The sequence below is a fragment of the Acanthochromis polyacanthus genome, chromosome 13 (genome assembly GCF_021347895.1).
Source record: "Acanthochromis polyacanthus isolate Apoly-LR-REF ecotype Palm Island chromosome 13, KAUST_Apoly_ChrSc, whole genome shotgun sequence".
NCBI classification, from domain to species: domain Eukaryota; kingdom Metazoa; phylum Chordata; class Actinopteri; family Pomacentridae; genus Acanthochromis; species Acanthochromis polyacanthus.
Genome location: NC_067125.1, coordinates 41,373,724 through 41,379,755, shown reverse-complemented (window position 1 = coordinate 41,379,755; position 6,032 = coordinate 41,373,724).

Genomic DNA, 6,032 nt, shown 5'->3' with positions numbered 1-6,032 from the left:
TGCTGAGCTTAATGATGGCTAATCATTTGAATCAGGTGTGTTGTAAGAAGGAAAGATCTAGAACATAGAAGATAGTTGACCTCCAGGAACTGACTTTGACACACCTGCTTTAGAGTAACTCCAATCCAAATGTTGACCAGGTGAGATTATTCCGTCTTTGCCTTTCAAATAAAAGCACAGCAAAATTTCAAAATAAAAGCCTGCGACGAACTGGAAACGCCAGTTAAACCTCTGAACTTCACTCAGCCTTTTGAGTAACTCCAATCCAAATTTTGATCAGGTGAGATCTTCCTGTCTCTGCCTTTCAAAATAAAAGCACAGCACAATTTGCCAGTTAAACCTCTCACCTTCACAGAGCCTTTTGAGTAACTCCAATTCAAATTTTGACCAGGTGAGATCTTCATGTCTCTGCCTTTCAAAATAAAAGCACAGCAAAATTTCAAAATAAAAGCCTGCGATGAACCGGAAAACGCCAGTTTAACCTCTCAACTTCACACAGCCTTGCGAGTAACTCCAATCCAAATGTTGACCAGGTGAGATCTTCTTGTCTCTGCCTTTCAAAATAAACGCACAGCACAATTTCAAAATAAAAGCCTGCGACAGACTGGAAACACCAGTTAAACCTCTCACCTTCACACAGCCTTTAGAGTAAATATGCCTATCCCGCGCTGCTCCGGACATGCACACATCCCGAGCCCCTCCCACGATTTCCGCGTGCGGGAATTGTCTAGTTAGGGGCTCGGGCTTCGACACGAGCCACTCTCCTCTCCATTGCAAAGCAATGGGAGGAGAGTGGCTCGTGGCGAAGCCACGAGCCACTATTGTTCTCCTGCTGCGTTTATTATTATATTTTCTTCACGTTTCCGCCATTTTTCGGTCGCTAACTCGTCCTAGGGCTTTGAGAAAATCAAAACAAATTATATATCAAAACGTGCGGCTTCATCGGGAATCCCGGGCTATGACTTTTCTAAGACATTCGTCATTTTTTCGCAGAATTATTCGCAAAAAACTGCCAAAAAAGTCCCATAGGAAATGAATGGGGACCGAAAAAAATCGGTTCAAAAAATCCCCTTTTTTCCAAAAGCCACTGCTTCGCCATACGTTCACCTAGAAACTTCATTTAACCATCAAAACGCAGTAATTTTTCTTGTCTCCGCAGGAATGTATTTTCTGTCAGGCTGAGATTTACAGTTTTTGATCAGTGAGTCCTCAAAAAAGTGAAAATTTTCAAAATCTGCTCTGTTTAGAGTGCGGCATGTCAGTTGGTAGAGTGGAGGAGAGGTGAAAAATTCGCCTGAAAATTTCACGATCGCATCGCCCTCACGACCAAACTATAAATGTTAGGGGAATGAAATTTGGTCAGATTGTAAACAATTTTCCTGGGATTCAAATGAATCCAAGTTTGAAGACCTAGCTCTTTCTGACGTGAAATGGCAGGCAGCAGTTTAGACCAAAGTCGCACCGTTCTCTCCATAAGAACCAATGTAAACTGAATCATCTGCCTCATGGAGGGACAGTGTTTTTTCAATCGCTGTAACTCGGTCATTTCTCAGAATATTTGGAAAATATTTACATTTATGGAAAGCCACAGCCTTCCTCTCGCTCACGGTCATTTTAGTTTTCAGCTACCATTAACGGTTCGCCCACAATTAGCGCCAGAACGAGATGTTGCGCGCTGCTGCTGAGAAGCACTTTTTTGCTGTCTGTGGCAGGCACCGTTGCTATGGGGGCCCATAGCAACCGCTCTTACACACGCGCAGGCATGGTCGCACGCACACACACAGACTCATTGGTGTGCCACACCCACCTTCACACCCAATACCTCCACAGGAGCTGCATTTCAGCCTGAAAATCAGTTCAACCTCTCAGCTTCACACAGCCTTTACAGCAGGGGTGTCAAACTCACTTCCAACACACCTGATTCAAATGATCAGGCTCGTTATCAGGCTTCTGCTGAGCTTAATGATAGTGTATCATTTGAATCAGGTGTGTTGTAAGAAGGAACATCTAGAACACAGAGGATAGTGGTCCTCCAGAAACTGAGTTTGACACCCCTGCTTTACAGTAACTCCAATCCATATGTTGACCAGATGAGATCTTTCTTTCTCTGCCTTTCAAAATAAAAGCACAGCACAATTTCAAAATAAAAGCCTGCGACAGACTGGAAACGCCGGTTCAACCTCTCAGCTTCACACAGCCTTTAGAGCAGGGGTGTCAAACTCAGTTCCAACACACCTGACTCAAAAGATCAGGCTCGTTATCAGGCTTCTGCTGAGCTTCATGATGGCTAATCATTTGAATCAGGTGTGTTGTAAGAGGGAAACATCTAAAACATAGAGGATAGTCGACCTCCAGGAACTGAGTTTGACACCCCTGCTTTAGAGTAACTCCAATCCAAATGTTGACCAGGTGAGATCTTCCTGTCTTTCCCTTTCAAAATAAAAGCACAGCACAATTTCAAAATAAAAGCCTGCGATGGGCCTGAAAACACCAGTTCAACCTCTCAGCTTCACACAGCCTTTAGAGCAGGGGTGTCAAACTCAGTTCCAACACACCTGATACAAATGATCAGGCTCGTTATCAGGCTTCTGCTGAGCTTCACGATGTAAGAAGGAAACATCTAGAACACAGAGGATAGTGGTCCTCCAGGAACTGAGTTTGACACCCCTGGTTTGCAGAAACTCCAATCCAAATTTTGACCAAGGTCAGATCTTCCTGTCTCTGCCTTTCAAAATAAAAGCACAGCACAATTTCAAAATAAAAGCCTGCAGTGAACCGGAAAACGCCACTTTAACCTCTCAGCTTCACACAGCCTTTACAGTAACTCCAATCCAAATTTTGACCAGGTGAGATCTTGCTGACTCTGCCTTTCAAAATAAAAGCACAGCACAATTTCAACATAAAAGACTGCGACAGACCGGAAAACGCCAGTTAAACCTCTCAGCTTGACACAGCCTATTGTAACTCCAATCCAAATTTTGACCAGGTGAGAACTTCCCTTTATGCAGTCAATAAGATCAGCACAGTGAAGCTGGCACACCCGCTGTGCCTCTTTCACTTTCTCCTGTAATTTCAAAATTAATTTTTCTCAAATACTTCTACAAAATCAATAGATCTTGGGTGGCTTTTCGCCAATCTTCAGCACCTCATTGTCTTCCCAGTCATGATTCTAAATAGATAGAACCTTCCAAGATAAACATATCAAAACTACACTAAATGTTTATTGATATAGTCGCTGGTCTTCCAAATGTCCATTTTTTTTCAGTTTGTAAAGGATGCTGCTGACGCAAGCAGCAAGAGTTTCACAAGTTCATGGTGACAATAAGTGAAATTTGTAAAAAGAAAACACTTAATATGTCTTCAGATATCATCTATTATAATATGCATCTCTGTCTCTGTTCAACTGTGGGGATTTTTTTTATTAAAGTCTAGATCTCAGTTAGTTCTGATATTATGTCTAGATAGCCCTTGGTCTCTGATCTGCAATGCCGATGTACGAATTAGAATATTAGTGTAACTGTTTATTATTGTGTGTCAGGCTTTTGACCGGTGGGTCAAACTTTCTAATAACATCAAAGGACAAACATGACAAATAGTATGGTGTGCTTCCTCGTGAGACCATTCAGGGGGCCTTAAACCAAGGCTGCCTGTTAGGGTTATTGGTGACAACACTGTCCTTTGAAGAAGGTCTTAATTACACATACATGTAAAGTCGCCATATTATATCACTCTGTAGCAAACCCATTTTGTTTTATGCGTGCTATGTCTCATTTTGTCCACCAGATGGCAGCTTGTTGTGTGTGAGTTATCTTTAGAAAATTAAAGTTTCATTCAAAATGCATTTTTTGTGACATAATCTTCACATATGCTGAGTTTATTATATGGGTTTTGTTAAGAAATGCAATTTTACCTGCTTTATGTGTACATTTCTGGTGTTTTTGGAGTTAATGGTTCACTTTTATATTGCTATGATTTTATTTTGAAAACTATCGTTTGCTTCCTGTCTGCATTGTTTTGCCGGGAATCACAGTCGCTTCTCTACGAATGAATGAGCTAACGTAAAGAAATAAAAGTTCAAGCTAAACTACGGTATAAGGCATCAAACATTGAGTGCATATGTTTTGCAACCCCCCGAAGAGGCACAAGGTTAGTGTGTGTATGCGTTATGTTTATGATTGTAATGTTGTAGATGATAAATATGTAGGAAAACTGTGCTAGCCGCCTGCTCACTTGTTAGCAAACTTATAGCATTGCTAAGTTTAAGAGCGCACTGTGATTCAACATAGAAGAGTTGTGAGACTGAAATGTGATTGCTTTGTTTCTCTTCATTTTGTCAGTTCTCACGTTGGTTCACGGTATTGCTTGTGAAAAAGCAATAAATTTAAAAACCATCAGTCGAGTCTCTCACCATCTTTCGGAGGGTATGCTACACACTCATTGTGTTGTTGTCACATATTCTTACATCTGTGTCTTCATCATCAGTTCTTTTCCGCTTCAGTCGGAAAACAGGTGAAAGATGGCCAGAAATCATGTCCTTTCCCTCCTTAGTGAAATGGGCAAACCTTCTCCCATGTCTGAAGAAACAAAAAATAAACTAAGAAAAATAGTCATAATGCTGAAACGGCCAGCTAGGGATGCAATATAACAATATTTTTATCTAACAAAGAAATCTAATCTCCTTTGTTAGATCTCTTTGATCTAACAAAGGTTAAATCAATCATACCCTTCCAGGATTAGGTTTTCCATAATAACAGAACACCACCATCTCCGCAGAACTGACATGTCGTCCTTATAGGAAGAGCACATTCCACAAATCCACAATGATTAACTTCATGTACATGTATGTTGCTCTCACTTTAAATATCCACACTAGTTTGTCAAACTTACAGGAACTGTAACGATCAAATTATCGGTTCAACTTACAACAGTGAAGTCAAATGGAGCACTAAGAATGAGGTACCAGGCGTACTGTGTCAGAAACATTAAACAGGTTAAGGTACTGAAAATATGTTCAGCTAATTTGAAAGTGCCATGTTTGAAAGCTTACCATTATCATAAAAATGCCATAGTCATTTGCATGTGTCTGTCTCGGAAGCCCCTGCACATAGTAGAACAAATATCAAAATGTATCTAATACAATTTATTTTAAAAAGCATGCAATCATGATATTGCTTTGATGGGCCAAGTCAGTTTATATGGGGGTGTATATTAATACTAAAAAGTTTTGCGCAAAATAGTTACAATATTCACTGCAGGCCACCTCTCTTTGGGACAGAGCAACAGAGGACACTTGATTTCCATAAATGCAGTTGTATCTTCTGATTAAGTTATGCAGTCTTGAAGACTGTTACCTCTATGTCTTTGCCTGTTTGTCAAATAAATGAATATTATTGATCAAAATAATTGTAAAATACAATAAATAAGTAAATAAAATATATTAATGAATACAGAACTAAATCAAAATACTTGTAGTTAAAATAATAAATAATAAAGCTTAAAATAAGTAAATGAAAACAATGATAAACAAATATAGTTTAGGCAAACATTAAGTGAAACATTCAAAAATAATTAAAAAATAAAATGCAAAATTTCATGTTCTTCATTAGCAATGTCATTAAAATGACATAAAAATAACAATAATGCAAACAAAATGAAAATTATTTTAAAACTTTAAAAAACAACAAAATATTCATGACAAATTAAAAAAGAATTAAATAAAAATCTGAAACACAAACATGTAAAACTGCAAAGAAAAATAAATCTAATGAATAAAACTGAAATATAAATGCTAAATATTAATTTCCATCATAAATACAATAACAAAATACATAAATAAATAAAATATATTAAAATGATAAAATGATAAAAGTTTTATAAAAATCAATCGACAAAATAAAAGTAAGAAACAGTTAAAAAAAGCACAATAGTGCAAAATAAAAATACTAATTACTTTTATAATTAAAAATAACTACAATAAAAATATTCACAATAAAATAAGTCAAATATTAAAATCACAAAAAATAAAATGAAAA